The sequence below is a fragment of the Topomyia yanbarensis genome, chromosome 2 (genome assembly GCF_030247195.1).
Source record: "Topomyia yanbarensis strain Yona2022 chromosome 2, ASM3024719v1, whole genome shotgun sequence".
Lineage (NCBI taxonomy): Eukaryota > Metazoa > Arthropoda > Insecta > Diptera > Culicidae > Topomyia > Topomyia yanbarensis.
The window spans coordinates 380,033,230-380,054,187 of record NC_080671.1 but is presented as its reverse complement, the minus strand read 5'-3'; the positions used below and the strand labels follow the sequence as shown (position 1 = coordinate 380,054,187).

At 39.5% G+C, this 20,958-nt stretch overlaps 1 protein-coding gene across 5 annotated transcripts in view; it reads left to right on the top strand.

The window, feature by feature from the left end:
* Window positions 1-20,958, top strand: part of LOC131684666 (connectin) — a 698,123-nt gene that overhangs the window by 531,399 nt on the left and 145,766 nt on the right. The window contains exon 1 of one of the 5 annotated variants that reach the window (XM_058967731.1): window positions 4,139-4,678. The exons of the other annotated variants lie outside the window; for them this stretch is intronic. The gene's annotated coding sequence lies outside the window, so the exon portion shown is untranslated. Of the gene's footprint in view, window positions 1-4,138; window positions 4,679-20,958 lie in introns of those variants that run through there. 5 annotated transcript variants of the gene reach the window in all.

The following is a 20,958-nucleotide window of genomic DNA, read 5'->3' as shown; positions in this document are numbered from 1 at the left end:
CTTGAAGGGAGGGGACTTGATAGGGAAGTTGGGTTTGGGGAAGGATGGTGTGTGATGTATGTAGGATGAGGGGGGGTACCCCTCAATGCATAACTCTAACTACGTTCCTGTCAAAATACAGAAAACTATTATTTTTGTTATTTCTTATCACGTTATCGTGGTATTTTATTCATGAGTTTACTATCCGATTATTATGTCAGAGTAGCGGGATCTATGTTCATAATTTCAGGATCTTAGGCGCGATTTTCGTAATTTCCATCCTCGTTATCGTGATATTTCAGTCATGAGTAAAGTGATTCATGTTCATAATTTCAGGATTTTAGTCACGATTTTGAATATTTCAATCACAAGTAATGTGATTTATGTCCATGCCTGCAGGAACTTGGTCATGGTATTCAAAATTTCTGTTCATGTTGTCGTGATATTTTAGTCACGAGTAGGGATTCATGTTTATTTGTGTTCATGATTTCAGGATCCTAGGGAGGAGTTTTGATATTTTTGTCACGAGTTGTGTGATTTATGTTTATGATTTCAGGACCATTTTTGTAATTTCTGTTTTGTAGAGTTTACTTTCTAATTTGACACCAGAGGTAATGTGACATGATATCAGCAGATTCATCGTGGTATTCGTAATTTCTCTTCGCCTTATCGCGATCTGCTATTTTTTGGGTACTATCGGTTTTTTGCACGGAGTAAGGTGAATTGGATCATAAAAGTGTGATTGGTTCGCGGGATCTTGTTCCGTAAACTATATCACGAACACGATTTGCGGCGCTCAGCGCAATTTTCGTTTTCTATCCAGACATTACACTGAACCGCATCAAATGAATAACGATAATAGTCATATTGGTTTTTTTTTGTATCTACAGCTCGTACCCATTCTTGGTCGCTAGCAGCTGGTTATTTCACGAAAACACGCACGGAACAAAAATGATTCCACGACTAATACTTCAAATTTTGTGAAATTAGTTCACGTGAATTTCATTACCATGTTCCATGAAATTGAATATGATTAGGGATATCTTCATGCAAAATAGATCGTAAATTACTATGTACTAGAAATCATGAATCAGTTCACGAAGACATGAATAATATGTAATAAACTTTTCACGAGCCCGAATATTGGATCGTGACTAATATATTAGAAATCATGAACCTGTTTACGATTACATGAAAAATATTTGATGACTTTGTGAACTATTTCATAAGCACGAATTGTAACTTGTGACTATTATACTAGATAAAATAAACCAGTTCACGACATGAATAACATTTTAAAATTTTGTGATTTATTTCACGGGTACGCACGATCAGTCGTGACTATTATACTAAGAAACACGAACGAGTTCACGAATACATGAATAATATTTCATGATTTTGTGAACTATTTCAGGAGCACGAATGGTAAGTCGTGTCTAATATATTAGGTATCATGAATTAGATCACGAGGATTGAATGGATTCATGAATAAAATTTCGAGTTTCGTGAAATAGAGCACGAGAAAATATTGACAATGCATTGATTTTGCGAACTATCTATAAATAACATTATGAGTCAACTGAGATTAATGAAAGTTGTGAATTAGTTCTCGTACAGAAAATCAATTTGGCAATGACAAGGAAACCGTGACTGAATTTCACAAAACAAAAACAAATATTTCCACTAATAAAAAAGTTATGAGGGCGTTACTGAAGCGAAATTGAACATAATTATAATTAATTTATAATATAACATAATTATATTATAAATAATTATTTTCGTAGCGTAAAAACGGGAATGTTCCAGAATTCATGGTACTTTATTCACAATTTTAGGAACAATGTTTTATCGGTATAATGGTGGCCTCGGATAGATGAGGATGGCAAGATACAAGAGTTTTAAGTTTAGTCGGTAGGATTAACTACTTCAAACCAATCAGACACTACCACGAACAAATTCCATTCCTTCTCGATAATAGACATTTACCCTATTTGTTGAGCCGAGTCGATTGGTACTCGGCCTTCCAGGTCTCATAAAAAATCTTCAAAGTTTAACCTTTCTTTTATGAGAAACGTAGAAAAATCAAAACCCTCCCCATGAGCATTTTCTGCGCACGGGCCTGTTACAAATCTTCACAGTCGTTAAACATCCTCAAATGTTCTTCTGTTGAATGTAGTTCAAGGTAGTCTAAAATTGTCACTTGTTTTAGGTGAGTCTAAAAATTGCTCCTTAGTTTTTTAATGTAGTTATTAAAATCTTCTTTTGTAATCCCCTAGTGTTAAGAAAATTAAAATGTAAAATGCACAAATTGGTACCTTGAAGCCGTAATGGAACCGGGCTTTCCAAACAATCGAACTATCCGTCTTTCAGTTGTCATATCTTGCGTGTCTCTTAGCCTTAAATTCGTCGAAAATAGCCAATAAAATTGATACAATAGAACTTTTTTGGCAATTGCAACATAATTCAACACAAGTAGTGTTTTCATTTTGAGTTTAGCGTGTATGAGATAGTCATGTCGGTCTGCCAGCTACTGATGAGACAAAACCGAAATGCAAATCTTTGATTTACAAACAAGTATATGAATTAGGATCATTCCATTTTTCGTTTATCTATCAGTGTTTCTCAAGGTTTATCAGTTTTTTTTCAATTTCTGGTGATTTCTGTCTATTTCATACTTTTATAAGATAACGTATTAAAATGAACTCACCATCCTTTTACATTTAATTTTTTATTTAGTATTCTAATTACTAACCTGCGTGCAACTATCGATTGCGCAAAAGACGGCAATTTTTTTACACGTTTATCGGAAAGCTTGACACGGTTTATTTGTTTTAGTGATTGTCTTTTGCATTAAAATAATATTTGCATATCTGTTGTTTAATAAAGTTTAAAGTCAGAGGGTTTAAAGTCTGTCGTTTAAAAAAGTTTAAAATGCGCTTTATGTTTAAGTTTATAGTTCAATTATTGTCGCTTATCGTCGGAAAGAAGAAACGAAAAATATTAAATCGTTCACTCGTTGCATGAACTATATTCGGTTTAACATATAAACGACACTCGCGATAGTCGACTGTCCGGAGCATAGGTTGCATATTTTGCAAACCGAGTGATGCAGAGGATTCCTTTGCATCTGGTGTCAAAACGAATCGGACTGCCGTTCCCTCCTTGCCTAGCAGATCGGCAGTCGAACGTGGCCTGAGTCGGTATTGATTATTCTCAAGCGTGCTGTTTCATATAATCATTTTGCAATCTCAACTGGTCCCGCTCAATTACGAAGCAGATATGTTTATTTTTCCGTTAATAAATATGGGAAGAGTTATACTCGCTTATTTATTGACAGTGATTCAGTCTAGTAAAATACATTTTTTTAAACCTATTAATTTGTCGGTGGGACTTCGGTTTTCAAGCATGTACAATTGGTCGATCAATGAAAATTCTATATCCACATGTCCCTTCCAATGAAATGGGCATAAGAAAGATTACAAAAAAATTTGTTCCTGAACCTATATTGGACAATGACAAAAAAGGAATATGTTTATGAACGACACATACACGCTCACACCGAACATCGAAAGTTCAAGCCTCATTTAGAATTATGATCTGTGAAGAATTTTCAACCTCCATGCGCTACCTACAATGCTTCAATCGCCTACAGTCGAACCCGTCTAACGCGGATATCTTGAATCTGCTCGCTCAACATAAATTTCGCAATTCAGTTTTCTCTTTTCTCCGCAACTCTCGCATGTGCAGTTCTCTCTTTTCCTTGCCGTCTCTGTTATCTGTAGACCAAAAACACTGCCCGCTGGAAAGTAATGCGACTATCACCGTACCTGCCGAGCATAAGTAACCGGCAAAAAACCGATGGTAACCAGGAACATCCACACAAAGAGAAAACCATCGCCAGGATTGAAACTGAGCATAAAAATTGGATGCACCACAAACCGACGAAGGATGGCGCGAGAGAGCCTGGCGGGCGATTGATTGATGAACGAGAGCGACCCAGCAAGCCGGAGAGGAATCGTTCGAATCGGTTACTCTCTCAGTCCCTGCTACTGATGCACTACATACATCTCGCTTTCACAGGCTGCGGTGGAGTGCGTTCTGGCGTGCGTTCCCGCTTCGTATGAGGGGGGTTCTGACCTCTCGCTGTTTGGTTCCGGGAGGTAGTCTAGGATCACCGCGCGACCCGAGCGGAAGTGTTGAATTCGGTCTAGAAACGAAATCGGTGTGTGAAAAACCGTACACGGACTTACCTTTTTCCTGCCTGTGCGGAACTACGTGCGGAACGCGCGGTAAAAAAAGTGTGTCAGCATAATCGCGGTAACTGTGAATACTGTGCGCCACGGGAAAATTCGGCGGGTTGGTGGCTCTTTAGCAGCACGTGGTGGCGCTAAACGGAAATTTGCCGGCTTTTTGTAGGGGGCAGTGAATTGAATGACAACCGATATCGGAGGAAAAAATTGAAAGTCTAATGTGTAGTGTTTTGGAATGACGTGAAGGAATTTCGGCAAACTTGCCGCGACTTTAGGAGTAATCAGTTTAAAAGTGGAAAATTGAATTCGCTCAAGCGGGAAACGTGTGCTGTTTTGATTGGAAAACGAACCGAGCAGGAAATATAGAAACATTGTTGTGTGTTTGCTGAATTTTGGCTTGTGTTGGCAGATTTCGTAGGATTAGCTTAGGTTAAATATAGATCTAAAAGGTAAGCATTGCATTTACAAATGCGCCGATGTTCCATCGGCGAAATGTTAATAACAAACAATTTAGGAATTTCGCGAAATGTTGCAGGCGCAATGGTAAACATGCCACAATCAATCATTGTCGGTGAATATATCGACAGTAGGTATAGGTTGTACTGTAAACTTTGTAAATCCCGCCGGTATTGAACGGATGCAAGTTTCCGGATCGATTGGCCTCTAAAAAATTGCACGTTTAGTCCGTCCGGTTGAAGGTCCTTTTGGCAGAGCTGAGTGCACTCCGTGGCCTCTGGAGAGTGCAGTGGAGGGCGAGTGAGGTTTTAATAGGTTTTGCTGATATGTATCTGCAGCATGGAAAATGTTGGAAATTGTTCCTTTGTTGCTTTCGTATACTACGGCAATAATTTTTTTCACGGGTGAAAGTTGGAATTTTCGATGTCACTTAATAAATATTAGTTGAAATGTTTTGTTGCGGGAGTTACAGTTTTAGCATGATGATACTTTGTGATCTTTTTTTTTATTAGAATTAGTGATCTGGAATGGAGACTTTATCTGAATTGTTAAATACTCTTTTTTCCAAACTGCGGAGAATAATCTTTATATCACATAAATTAGGGATTTAACATAAATCCCCAATTCCTGTGACAAAAATCTCAGTCGTTACTTACAACTGAGAAAATCTAAAATACCGAGCGAATGAGTTAGGATTAAGTGTTACCATAACATAATCTGACAAAGCCTTTCGCAAAGTTGGACACAAGTTTAAAAGTGTTTCGTTGTGACTGAAGCTTAGCATCTCAATATAGTAGCCCTTTCATAATTTTATGAAAAGGAGGAGTGTAAGATTTTCATCGATTGTACCCTTTGGTGTGCTGAATGAAATTAACCAGTTCCTTCACTATTTTGTCGGACACGCGTTCAGCGAATTTTCAAGTATGTATTTCTTGCGTTGAGAGTTATAAAACATCGCGATTCTGATTACTGAGAATGAACATGGTGCGAATTGTGCTAAATGGAATTGATTTTCGTTTCACTAAATATCTAGGAAAATGTTTTCAAATATTGTTAAAACGTATAAAACAATAATTATTATCGCTTTCGTTGTGCCATCAGGGTCTTCTGTGTGTTTTATTCGTGATATAATCGAAAACGAAGGAATACTTGTATTGAATGAAATACGGTGACTTCGATGTTTTTGGTAGTCTCACTGAGTACTGTAGCCGAATATGACGGATTTTTATTCAATGAACTTGACATATTTGTAACTCTTGCATTAATATCGAAAAGGCTGAGATCGAAAAAAATCGAAAGCGGCTCGGAAAAAGTGAAAATTTTGCGATATAACTGATTTCCGCTGGTTGAAAACTAACACGAACAACGTTGTTCTTCGATTTCTGAACATCGGACCGAAGCTGGTTCGTAATTGGTTCCCGCTTTCAAGATCCAGCCGCAAGTCTTGAACTAAATAATTGCGAAATCAGTCGAACGCAGCTGTGCGTATGCACCGGATGGATCTTTTCGTGAAATAGCGTGTCAACATCGAATTGAGAAGACTGTTGTTAGGTTGCGGCTGGTCGATAAATTGATTACTTCTTTTAGTTTCGTCCTAGTAGCCACCTTCTGATGATTTCAAAAGTGCCAAGAATCAGGAATCAGAACAGACTGGCTCCAATTACATGCTCCCCGAATGTAGACGGGGATTCGTTCCTTGCCGAGTCTTCTCATCATTTCCCTGATCATAAGAAAAGGAGAAGGAGGAGGGAGAATTGGAAGGGTGGGGAAAAAACAGCACAAAACTTTAGTATGTTACTTTAGTATGTTACTAAATTTCAGTCGCCCAAACAAAGCTTCGCCTATATAAGGACAGCCGTAAACTCGAAATCATAATTGCGTTACTGCTGGGTAGTTGCATATCAGATGATATGAAGTTTTGTAGCCAGATTAACAAAGATCACATGAAAGTGACTCAGCGCGCTGAATAAGTTCTCCTTGTTGAATTCGGCATGCAATCACTAGTTTGGACCGTGAATTGTCCAAGCTAAGGACTTTGATTGCAACCCGACCATTGAAGCAGAAGTTAATAATTTTGCCCGACAAGCTCTGTTGAAGGCCCGATTGTACCCCGCACATAATCGCAAAGATTTCTGCTTGGAATACGGTATAGTATCTACCTAACGAGTGAGACTGTTCCAATCTCATTTCACGATAGTAGACACCAGCACCAGCTCGTCGCTCCATCAGAGAGCGGTCAGTGTAACAGGCCACTTGCATTTGTTGTTGTCTGTCCATTTAGCCACTGACAACCACTTCTCTCGAGAGGGAATCTTTACATGGGATGTCCTGTTAGATAAACTACATGTGAGTGTAATATCGCTGGGAGTAAAAATCTCTCTACCCCATGTAACCATTTGTGACCACAGTCGTGTATGACTGGTTGCAAAGATCAAAATGGTTACTGTTCCCAGTAATCTGCAGTCACATGTTGGTGCTACTTGTTTGAGGTGAATGTGTAATGGACCTCAAGAGCAGCAGTTGAAATTGTGGTGAAAGAACCAAGCAACGCATTGAGCGCCATTATTTACAGATGGTTTAGCTATAACTGGACCGTCATCACCTCTCCCCTCTGCCATAACAAAAGACATCCGTATGACAGTATTGGACGTACAATTGTCGTATAAATCCAATAGATGTATTTAGGTTTAAGACCCCAGGTCTTTCCAACAGTTCGTCTGCACTCCCCGAAGGCCAAGCACAATTTCTTGACTCTGAACTCAATGAGAGCAGACCAGTTCAGTATGGAATCCGGCATAACTCCAACGTATTTAACTAACTAAGAATAAAAGAACTGCGAAAGACGAACTTCGGTTGTTATTCGTTTCTTCGTGTTGTGTTTATATTAACTGATAAATTAACTTGTCCACACCACTGTTCGATAGCTCTTAATGCTTGTTACACTAAGTCAAGGATTGTTCAGACGCAAAGAACAGTAATTGGTATTTGGTCATCGTCAGCAAACCCGTAGGTTGGAAATCTCAGCTCATTGAGTTTCTTCATCAAGCCGTCGGTAACCACGTTCCAAAATGCTCCGTGGACAATTTGCATATTTTGGACCCTCGGCACAGAACTACACCTTAACTTAGGGACTCTTGTTTGCGGTCGCCTCCTATGGCATGGAAGCAGGAATTCAGTGGCTCAATTGTTGGCCGTATGCCGTACGCTATGACTTTAATAACTTATTCAAAACGGAAATTCCTGATAAATGATTTAAGTTAGCAATATCCTATAGGACTATGTTGAATGTTGGGATATATTTTTTGTTTATGAAATTATAAAGCTCAAAATACTCTGCGTTTTTTTCTGGAAGATGTTGAATCGCCAACTTAGAAAACGCTTTTTACCTTAAAAATATGGGGAAGTGGGGCAATTCCGACCGCTGGTCAATTCGGACCCCCCAGCTGTTTCTTCAGCTATAGTAATATTGTGAAAAGCGTATACATCATGTTCATGGCTGTCATGTAGCTCTGTTCTGTCTCGCAAAATATTGCGGTTCTCAGTTTTCGTGTGCGTGCGCTAGAAGCGAATGTGCTTTCTTTTGGTAAATGGGTAAGCCGAAAAACATGGTTTTTGTTGGCAACAACAACTAATTAAATCAAGTGCATCGAGATTTTGGATATCTTTTATATATATCCTATTTTGGGCGATACAATCAACAATTACTTAGGCCAAAATAGGAATTCATTTCTATTGCAAGAAATTGAAAAGAAATGCGTGGTCCGAATTGGAACAGGGTTGGGGTAATTCGAACCTTTTATGTACTTTTACGCAGAACCGTTTATACACAATACGGTAAAAGATTGGAAAAAGTCGCCTTAGAAAAAAATGTGCGCAATTGATCAGGCTTTTAAGAAAAAATATTTATTTGTGATTTGGTTGGCACGCTTTAGTTCTATAGCTCATAAACCCTTGCTAGGTCCGAATTGGCCCAGTTCCCCCTATATTATAGATGAAAATTTTCTTGGATAGACAAAATTGTTGGGTTTGCAGGATTTTTCCCACTTAGGAGAATGACTGCTAGAACTATGTTTGCTTTTGATCTTTTTAAATCTGTATGTTTCAAAGATGCAATAAATTTGACCATTTTCCTATAAATGGAAACGCTTTCCAGGTTAAATTTGAGATTACGCCACGGATCCTGAATTGTTTTAAAAATTGAATTCTGGCTAATAGCGGTGTTTATTGAATTTGACTCTTTTAGATTTCCACTGAGCAAAAAAAAAACTCAAGTAGTTTGCAACAGGACATTCAGAACGGTAGCGTGGTCTTCTGGCGTCCTTGGCAAAGTCTCAGTTTTATGTCCCCTTATTGTTTACTTTGGCTTAAGTGACACGTTTGGAACGTAGAACTTCTTATTATTATGGTTTGAACCATATCTTTTTCATGTTGCTGGTTTTATAGGGCCCATTAATGTATGTCTCCGGATCAAGAAATTCGAACCGACTGCATTATAATCGACTGAATGCACGAATTTTGTTGCTTTCGACAGTAAAATTATCGCCAACAAAGCCTAGACTCTTCACACTCTCTTATATTTACTTCTATGCAAATGAATACTTTGAAATATATATCTGTTCATAAATCGCATTCACTCTCTTACTCTATCTATCGTTCTCTTTTTAATGGACTTGAAACCACATGTTATCTTATCTCAGTTTACTATTTTCAATTACGCGTTTAAATACAGAACTTGAACATTCTATTCTCTACACAAGTTTTAAACATAAGTTTTTTTTTAATTCTGTCATCCCCTTACGAATGTCGTAAAATATTATCAATTCAAACTAACTTTTTGCGAAGAATACGAGACAAAATATTTCTGGCCTTCCCATAATGCATTAGCTATTTGACGTAAAATAAATATCATTTCCAGAAATCTGTAACCAAAAGTACATCTTACATATTCTTTCGTGATGTTACAACGATTTGACGAATCTTCATTCGACGAATATGTTATAACTTTAGCAAATGAACGTCTACTTCAAAACTTATTACAGATTCGGAAAGTAGACAAAATTTCACGAAAGATTCAATCAACATTAACTGAATATACTGGAAGAGGATTGTTTTATGACCGATAATGTAACGTGACGTTACAACGCGTGACAAATTAGAAGTTTCAACGTATTTCATTAAAATTAAAATCATCAAATTCTAGTATATTCAGTTTATGTTGATTGAATCTTTCGTGAAATTTTGTCTACTTTCCGAATCTGTAATTGTGTTGATGTAGGCGTTGATTTGATAAAGTTATAACATATTTGTCGAATGAAGATTCATCAAACCGTTGTAAACGTCACGAAAAAATGTGTCATCTTTGAATTCCAAACCAAATTGAACGCTCCACTTTCCTGATAACTAATTACAGTCTTTACATAGTGGAATTAAATGGAAGAAATCCTTTGAAACGTTAATTACAATCTATCAATAAAGTAAAACACCAGATGATCTTACACGACGCGACGTTACTAAGAAAAAGAAGAACGGAAGGAAGGAAATGGGAACACTAGAAAGTGTATGTTAATTAGCCATTCTTCAACTAACTTTGAACGATCCTTACAATCTCCCTAGATACGAAGATCGTTGCAAACTCATTGGCCTTGTAACACTGTCTATGAGCCGTAATGTGGCCAAATCGTCTTTTCTCTCTGATCTGCTGCTATTGTCTCGCATCGACTATTTCTATTTACTGCGTCTTCTCAACATTGATATTCGCTTCCGAAACCTTCGTTCCTACTTATTTGTCAGTCTTCTCGTGGCTCGTACTAATTATGGCAAAAACAAACCCGTCTGTAGCATGTGTAGAGTGTTCAATCATTGTTATAATTTCTTTGACTTTAATTTGTCTTGCACTTTTTTAACCAGTGTTTGCCAAATTTTATGTAAATGTTAATACTATACCTATGATATAAGTGTTTATTTTTGACATTTTTTAGTGTTAATCATCGTATCATGTGGTTGATTTGTTATTTGGCGATACTTAAAAGATAGAGGTTTTGTGCCCGCGGGATTTTCCCTCTCAACAATAAAATAATGGGATTTTCGCAAACATGTCACTTTTCAAACAATGGTTCGCAAGTTCGTCTAATTCATTTTATTGATTAACTTTATTTAAATCATTTTTGTTTTTAAATTTCAAACGGTTCAAGACCATCGGAAACAATCAATGTCTCGTATGACCTCACACGGAACATTGATTGGAAGAGTTACGCGACCGCGATATCCGTTAAAATCGAATCCACTCAAGAACTTCCTCCGGAGGAAGAGTACAGGTTTTTGGCTGGCTTGATTCTCGACAGTGCGAATCAAGCTCAGACTAAACCAATACCCAGCGCGAATATCCATGAACGGTCTCCCACCCTGTGGTGGGATAAAGAGTGCTCAGAGCTGTACGCGGAAAAGTCCACTGCATATAAGGCCTTCCGGGAAGCCGGATTACCCGCTAGCTATCAATAGTACGCGTCGTTAGAAAGGCGAATGAAGAGTCTAATGAAAGCCAAAAAACGCAGTTATTGGCGCCGGTTCGTCGACGGGTTAACGAGAGAAACAGCGATGAGCGCTCTTTGGGGTACGGCTCGACGTATGCGTAACCGTAATAGTACCAACGAGAACGTGGAATATTCAAACCGTTGGATATTCGCTTTCGCCAAGAAGATCTGTCCGGACTCTGTCCCGGTACAGAAAACGTGCCGCGCCGCGTCTCCTAACGATACCGCGAACGAAACACCGTTTTCGATGGTGGAGTTCTCACTTGCTCTCTTATCATGCAACAATAACGCCCCAGGGTTAGACAGAATCAAATTCAACTTGCTGAAGAATCTGCCTGACACTGCAAAAAGGCGCTTGTTGAATTTATTTAACAAGTTTCTTGAGGGTAACATTGTCCCTCATGACTGGAGGCAAGTGAAGGTCATCGCCATCCAAAAACCAGGAAAACCAGCCTCCGACCACAACTCGTATCGACCGATTGCAATGCTGTCCTGTATTAGGAAGTTGTTCGAGAAAATGATCTTATTTCGCCTCGACAATTGGGTTGAAGCAAATGGCTTACTGTCAGATACACAATTTGGCTTCCGCAAAGGTAAAGGGACGAACGATTGCCTTGCGTTGCTTTCTACAGAAATCCAAATGGCCTATGCTAACGAAGTGCAGATGGCATCAGTTCTCTTGGATATTAAGGGGCTTTTGACTCAGTTTCTATCAACATTCTGACAGAGAAGCTGCACCAGCTTGTCTGAAAAGCACATGCACTTTTCGCATGGCGATTTAACAACATTGCGATTTAGCTACATGGGTCTTCCACGGGGCTCATGTCTAAGTCCCCTGCTCTACAATTTTTACGTGAATGACATTGACGATTGTCTTGCCAATCCATGCACGCTAAGGCAACTTGCAGGCGACGGGGTGGTCTCTGTTACAGGGCCCAAAGCTGCCGACTTGCAAGGACCATTACAAAATACCTTGGACAATTTGTCTGCTTGGGCTCTTCAACTGGGAGAAAACTGAGTTGGTTGTTTTTTCTAGAAAGCGTGAGCCGGCGCAACTCCAGCTTCTATTAATGGGTGCAACGATCAACCAGGTTTTCATATTTAAATATCTCGGGGTCTGGTTCGACTCTAAAGATACCTGGGGATGTCACATTAGGTATCTGAAACAGAAATGCCAACAAAGGATCAATTTTCTCCGAACAATAACTGGAACATGGTGGGGTGCTCACCCAGGAGACCTGATCAGGTTGTACAAAACAACGATATTGTCGGTGATGGAGTACGGGTGTTTCTGTTTCCGCTCCGCTGCGAACATACACTTCATCAAACTGGAGAGAATCCAGTATCGTTGCTTGCGCATTGCCTTGGGTTGCATGCACTCGACCCATACGATGAGTCTCGAAGTGCTGGCGGGCGTTCTTCCGCTAAAAAATCGATTTTGGGAACTCTCATATCGATTGCTCATCCGATGCGACATTCTGAACCCGTTGGTGATTGAAAACTTCGAGAGGCTCGTCAAGCTTAATTCTCAAACCCGATTTATGGCCTTGTACTTCGACTACATGGCACAGAGCATTAATCCTTCTTCATATACTCCCAACCGTGTTCGTTTCCTATATACTTCTGATTCTACTGTATTCTTCGACACATCCATGAAGGAAGAGATTCGTGGAATCCCGGACCATATGCGCCCGCAAGTGATCCCCAATATATTTTATAATAAATTCCGAGAAGTCGACTGTGTCAAAATGTTCTACACTGACGGATCAAATCTCGATGGGTCCACTGGCTTCGGTACTTCAACAATACTATCACCGCTTCATTCAAGCTCAATGATCCCGCTTCAGTTTACGTCGCAGAGTTAGCTGCAATTCAGTACACCCTTGGGATCATCGACACTCTGCCCACAGATCTTTACTTCATCATTTCGGACAGCCTCAGCTCTATCGAGGCTCTTCGTTCGATGAAGCCCAAAAAGCAATTCCCATATTTCCTGGGGAAGATACGGGAGTCCTTGTGTACGTTATCTGAAAAATTTTACCAGATTTCCTTTGTTTGGGTCCCCTCTCATTGCTCTATCCCGGGCAATGAAAAGGCCGACTCATTAGCAAAGTTGGGTGCATTAAATGGTGACATATACGAAAGACCAATCTGCTTCAACGAATTTTTTAGTATTTCGTCGCTGTTGTGCTATCTTATGACAAGCGCCATTTTGGGGTAAACTGAGTTAGATATGCCATATTACTCGTCTAACGAATCTCTACAAGATAGCGTTTCCAGAATTTTGAAATTTTGCTTGTTCACTGAAATATAGCGAGAAAAGTGATTAGAAATTGTGAATGTTTTGCTTCAAATCATTATATCTTGGGATTGACTCAAGTTATAATAAAGTTTTAGTTGCTTTTATGTGTAAAAATGGCGTAGAAACACAATGGCATAATAATTTTCAAAAGAAAAATACATGTATTGGGAGAAAAAACGCAGTTTTAGCTTTAAACTGGAAATATTGTCTATTTGGCAACACTGTAACTATAAATAACTATTTTTTCTAGAATCCCTGACTCATTTCCTTCGAAATGCATCTAACCGATTGTTTATAGACCAAATGAAGCCAAAGATATGAATAAAAGTTCATAATTGGTGATTTTTTTCTATGGAAAATTTTCCATGCACGATTATGACACGTCATACATTTTTTTTTCATCAATACACACCTATGACACGTGTGAGTGCGACTTTTGTTTACATTTTTAGTGAAAACTCGCAACATAGTCAACCGATGTTCGTCATATTTGAGAGACTAGTACAGAATAGGTAGAAGCATCAAGTGTCTTCTCTGAATTGTTTCTACCAGCGACGATTTGTCGTCAGAGGACACTCAACAGTTGGCAAACCTAGTGGAGCAATGGTGAACTTGGACGATGGCTACATTCCATTATCCCAAAGGTATCAACGAAGCCTTGATTCAGGAGGATGGATGTGGGTCGGGATTTTATTCGTGTAATGTCCCGACTTATGTCCAACCACTACACCTTGGATGCGCATTTGCGGCGTATTGGGCTTCCGGAGAGTAGTCTGTGCGCTTGTGACGAGGGCTATCACGACATCGAGCACGTTGTCTGGGTATGCGCCGGGTATTTGGACGCCAGGTCTCAGTTAAAGGATTCTCTTCGGGCCCGAGGTAGACCACCCAATGTCCCAGTCCGAGATATGCTGGCAAATCGTGATTTCCCCTATATGTCCCTTATTTATACTTTCATAAAAACGATAAATATCCCAATTTAGCCCCTCTCTTTTATTTCTCGTTTTTAAAAGTTTCCTCCTGCCGTGTGAAACCGATCAGCTCCAGACTGCCACTATGTAACCGCCGTCGCCCTTACCACTACGGAAACTGAACCGAGAGTGACTCGAGGTCCGATGACTTTTGAAGGATTCCCCGCGGGTCCGAAGAATACCATCCGCCAATCCGACCTACTAGACTGAGGCGCTAATTGGTTTCGCTGATCTCCCGTTTGTCCGAAAGTTGCAAGTTTTGCTTTTCTCTCCCGGTCACCATCTACGCATTCTCTCCCTGTCCTTGATACAACTGCTTCTACACCGATTTTGGAAATAATCCGCCTCTGAATATCTTGACCAAGCATAAGTCTCCGATAAAAAATCAAATTTGTATTCCGTATTCCTACTTTTAAGATATTTGTAATTTTACCTCGTTGCTAAAACTATTGTCCCCCATCTTGTAAATAGAATTGTATCCCTAGTTTTAAAACACCGGTGAAATTTTTCATAAATATTTGTTCCCCCTTTTGTGTACCAAACTATATTGTTAGTTTTAAGATAACTGTAAATATTTTCTAAAAACTATTACTATTGAATTCCTTGTTTTAAAATTTTTCATAAAAAAAAATTTTTTGCCCCCTCTCTTGTATATAGAATCTTATTTCTAGTCTTAAGATAGCTATAAAATTTTTCTCTTTCATAAAAAAAATATTTCAAAATTGTAACCTCCTAGTTTTAAAATATCCAAAATGTAAAAACAAAAGAATTCGGCACCGCCAAGCTAACGCATTTGTGCCTATCAAATAAACGAAATGAATAAAAAAACTTTTGGCACGTTGGTCCGGTAGCTAAACTTGTCCGATTGACTTTAAATATAGTTCAAGTACTCCTGGTGGGACTAGGAATCGGCTCAAGAGTGATACGATTGAGTTTTCAAAGATTCATTACTTTTCTGGGTATTCCAACGAGAATATACCGTACAAACGTCCGAAAGATAACTGCTCACGCTTGTAGATCATTTGATAAAAATAGTTTTGAGTTACATAATCATTTAATTTTGGTTACTACTTTGACGAAACGACCTTTAATTAGGCTTTCCCTTACTTAAAAAAATAATAACAGCAATAATAACGCTTAATTAAAATGGGTAGCGAACTTTTTTAAAGAACTATATTTCAAATAACGAACACTTTTTTACGAGCTAATTCAATTTTGGGGCGAGATAATTAGGTTTGGTTCATAAATAGAGGTTCCAGTGTATTGCTGATTACTGTAAATTGTTTTTTTTTAGTTTGTAGACAGTCACACACCTTTCAATGCGCTGGAGGGCGATAGTTTAGCAAGTGTTACTGTATGCAATATTCCTCGCTAAGGAGAAAATTGATAAAAAATCACCATTGTGCGAAAAGGCACAAAAACTAGCTATACATCGAGGGATTTACGTGTCGGCTTCGTCTTTTCGGAATCTAAAACTTCATCAAGACACCAGATTGACGTTAGTCCAGTTTTTGCGGTTTCCATAGGGTGCTGATTATTTACAATACTGACACGTGAGAGTCTGGTCGTCACAAGTACACAGCGTGGTCTGAAGAAAGTAGATTCAGGGTGCAGGATAACAAAGAAAGTGATGGGATACTTCGACCGCATTTTCACCACTCGTATATTATTGAGATGACCTGGGAATAAACGCCTATTTTAAATAGAGAACTTATCCATATTACAAAATGATTTTTAATAGTAGCATCAGAAGTTCATGCTTGTCATTAGGTCCTGTTTCATGTTGTAGCATATAGCAACGGTTTGTGCTGTGGGTAACCATCAAATCCTATCAGTACAACATTTTGCATAAGTTGAAACTGAATTGTATGAACATTATACTGCCGTTCTACGCATTGCCCCATGCATATAGGAAAGCGTGTAAGTTAGTGTCGGATTCTGATGAGACGAAGTCGAAATGCAAGTTTCAAAACTAATTCAACTTTTAAGTCGAAAAGCTTCGTCCGATTTTTAACACTTGGAGTTTATATCCGATTTCTATATTCTAATATATGAAAGCTGGATTTACGAAGTATATTTTGTTTTTGAAACTTCTATTTCTGATTTAGATACGTCTGTACATCACTGATCCACTGGAACGCACTTCTCAAAATCTATCCGAAAATAACAAAAAAAAAATCCGGAATACTTTGTAAAAACAAGTTTCTGTTTTTACAGTCTCCCTTCTCAAATCGTACAGAGCAGAAGTACAAAAAATCATCCCGCAAGCAAATAATTTACGTATCGCTTTTTCTTTATTCAGTGCACGCATATACACGTTGCCTCCACCTACCGTGTGGAATAGTGATGAGTGTCGATACACGCAAAAGAAAGCCTCACTGCGGACTAACTATGTTGCTATTTCAAAATGTCCCGTAAGACTAAGTGGAACAATTATTAAATCTGCAGATGGAGATGTTAACATACAACCTTCAACTACATCATACTTCATATCAAGTGCCAATTATGTTGAAGGACATTACCCAAGCGGATTTGTTCGTTTCGTGAAATAATATCCAGCACACCGCTGAATGCGGCAACGTTAAAATCAGCATCCTCGTATATATTGACAATGATTCTATAGAAGTTCGCTTACATGACTTATCCCCGCGTACCCCTGACATCGCGATTAAAAAATACATGTCAGGATACGGAGAAGTGGATTTCGTCACAGTTGGTGGTTGGAGAAACTTCTTCCCGGGTGTTTTAAATGGTTTTCGTGTGGTGAGAATGCGTCTAACCAAACCAATCCCTTTGTACGTGATCATTATATGGAGATCGACGGAAAAAGGGACTTTTATTCAGCTAAGGAAAGTTGACTTCTACAATCGCAATCACTTTATGCTAATCCACAAACGACTGCAAATCCAATATTTACGTATCTGACAGGAACAAATATTCGCTTAACAAGCGTAGTTGCCCAATATCTTCAAACCAACAACCAGTACCACCAACAAAGAAGCGAACGCCGAAGACGACAGATTCACAATAGCGACCAATAAGAAGAAGAAACAAACAAGCACAATTCATCATGAACATCAAGAAAGCAGTACCGATGACGAAAAGGATGGGAACGATAACGTGAGAGAAGGCAGACTGATTGATCCACAGTGCAGTGCACCGAACAACGCAGCTTAACCACCAAGAAAGAAGATCTCAACACGCAGCAGTAAACTGCGACAATAAGGCCCAACTACGGTAGGGAAATGTAATCTTTTTTTTTCATTTTGTAATAGTATGAGATTCACGGCTCTGTTATACTAACGCACCGTCTGGAGACGCGCATACCGTAGTTGGTAAATCGATTGCCTTTTACGCAGCTCATCCGGATTCCCAGCCCAGCACATTCGGTTAGAGATTTTCCCAAAAGAGATTTCTCTAAACCGAAAAGAGGAGAATGACCCTAAGGTTAAAACCTCTATAATAAAAAAAATACCGCTGTCAAATAAACAAAAAAGATTCTGTTTTGTTGTAACTATATTCAAAGAACTAGTTTGACACTCAACAGCAACGTTTCGTTGCTACAACGTAGAGTTCACCTTAGAGGGTATGAATGTACCCCTAGACTATTTGGACATTAACTATTTACACTGGCTAAACAACACCAGCTAACTAATCAAACGAAATTCCGTCTGATCTTTTGTTGGCAAACCCCACCCGCCACTTTCCACGCCACGACAGTCGGTGCATATCCGAAATGAACATCGCCAAAATGCAACAGTCGTTCCTTCGCTGGCTGTTCACCCGCCTCCTTTCAGTATTCATAAACAGAAGCGTGAAATTTTAATTAAAACCCGACTAAATCCAGTTAATCACTTCACTTCTTCGAGGAACCATCCTTCCGCATTGGTCCGGTGCGGTACAGTTACCTAAAAACCGAAAACTACTACCGGAGCGAGGCGTTGAAGCACATTAAAAAGATACCAGCATCACCGCATAGACATGCTGTGCGGCTGCGGGGTTCGAAACGAAGGGGCAGAGTGCACGGACTGGTCACACTGCAATAAACATTATGTTTTAGAATTCACATTTCTGTGAATTTGCGGCGATGGCGACGACTGTTTAAATGCTATCTATACATACCGGGCGGCCCGGACTGGAATCTGGAAGCAACCTCACCTACCGGACTCGCCACTCTTCGCCATACACATATAGCTGTTGGCAGCGGCAATATGTATGGTACAGTAAATTAAAACTAATTTTCCCCATCTTTGAGCTTCATCACTTTCTTCCCGCCTGACTCGTTTCCATGTGCTAACGTATGCTCGACTCGTGCATCCACTCCACATCTACACCTATAGGTTGGTATACCGACATACATATGTTCGCTCCAGTTTCAGACTGTAAACTGAGAGACACAGAAAACGGTCCCAATAATCATAAACCATTCCCCGCACGACACTTGCGGGTTTCGTAGGACCGCGCCCACATCCACACCCTGCACCACTCCTGTACTGCCACAGAGCAAGCATACTTTTACGTGTCCTGGTATCGCTTGTTGTTGTTGTTGTTGTTATGCTGCTGACATCATCTTTATTGTCATCGTCATCAAGAGAATAGCGCGCGATATACGATACGGTTGTTGCCGCTATCGCACCGTGCGTCGTCGGAGGCCCGGCGCGTTGTGATTCTTGATCGCCATACCTACTCCTCCTGGTACCCGGCAGCACACGGGTCGGTCGTTTGCACAGTGTGTAGTAGTAGTGTAATGAACGTTGCCTGCAAGCAATGAATGCAACTTTAGGGGGGGTTAAGTTAGTCCATGGCGCTAACCGGGTGGCACGGCAGGTTGCACCGAAGCCAACTCGTGTTAGGTCTCTCTGTGTGTGTGTGTAGTAATGCAGGTTTAGATGAGCTACTCGATGGTCAAAGGACAACAACCTACTAAATAGATGGGAGCGAGCGTTTGTCGAAGCATTGCTGGGACCAGGACGAGTTTTTCAAACTGTTCGGCTGATTAGGAAAAGCTGTGAAATAAAAGGTTACATAGACCAGCTAATTTGGATTAGTGTATCTGTTCAAGCCAGACGGATAGGGTACACATTAGTGGTAATCCTATTACGGCTACTTACCTGTTTCTGCATGCCAAGCGTTGACGACGAATGGACGTTGTGTTCTACAGAATCATTTTAATTCATGAGAAATTTTTCATTGGCGAATCACATTTAAATTGTGAAAATACTGTTTAGAGGTGGATCCGACTAATAAAGTACAAATCGTGTTACTGTGACCTGGAATACAGGAATACGTAGCAGGAATTATCATTTTATCGAGTACTCTGGGTGCTTGGAAGTTCTTTGCATACTAGAACTGCCCGGGTGTAGTATAGAATACGACTTGAGAGTGATGACTGGGTGTTTGAAAGATCACCTCGTGGGCTGTCATTAATGCATTCAATTGAAAGTTCAGCATAACACCGTTCGACAAAAGAAAGCAAATTCATTATACTCAAACCGCAAATTGCTTTTCTTTTTGAAAAGTGAAAGGAAAATGTTATGTTTTGTTTGTCTCTAGTAAGTACATCAGGATCGGTTTTCATGGGCATTCGACGAATTTTTTTATCATCAAATTAAAAAATGGACACTAAGTTGGATTCAAAATTATCAAAAATTCAAAATTAGCTTGAGCTTGTGCGACCACCCCTTGCTGCTACTCCGTTATCGATCTGGACTAGCTGAGATTGTACAGAGAATCAGTAGATAATTATACTTGGGTGCAGCGAAACAGTTTTCAATGTGCAACTCCTCTAAAGTATTTATTGATCACTATCGGCGCTGGCCAGGCCCGAATGTAAATCGTGGAAGGAAAGAGAAGGAATGTTAGTCTGTTACTTGCTTTTGCTAGAGGCCGTATATACTATTGCGTACTCCACAAGTATCACGGGAGGAGAATATTTGTGCGATTCTTCTTCATGTTCTAGTTATTTTCCATCATCCTATTTTCCGCTACGAAGCCAAAGTCCGACACCAGGGAGGTGACTCCACTATCTGGACCCATCAACTCATGGACCGGGGACCAACGGCTTTACTTCCCTTCCGAAGCACGACTTGACTACAAACTTTTTCACCTCAAAAAAATCTCAGCGATCTGGACTGGGATTGAACCCAGACCAACTGGGATGGGTGGCGGTCACGCTCACCACTCAACCACTGGCGCCGTCTCAAAATCATGAAAAACTCAAAAGTTTAGAAAGTAACTATTTACGGTATATATTTCCGTTCTGAATAGAATAGTATGATGAGGTGACGATTCTATTGGTTCGCTTATCATTTTCACGTGTTTCAGTACACTGAGATTGTGCAGCTCTGCTGAGATTACACTCGTTTGTTTTCTTCATATATCCAGTAAGAAAAACCATTCAATTTGATTAAAACTAAATTTGCTTTTTGCAAAAGCTTACTAAAAACATTATCATAATAGAGGGAGAGCGA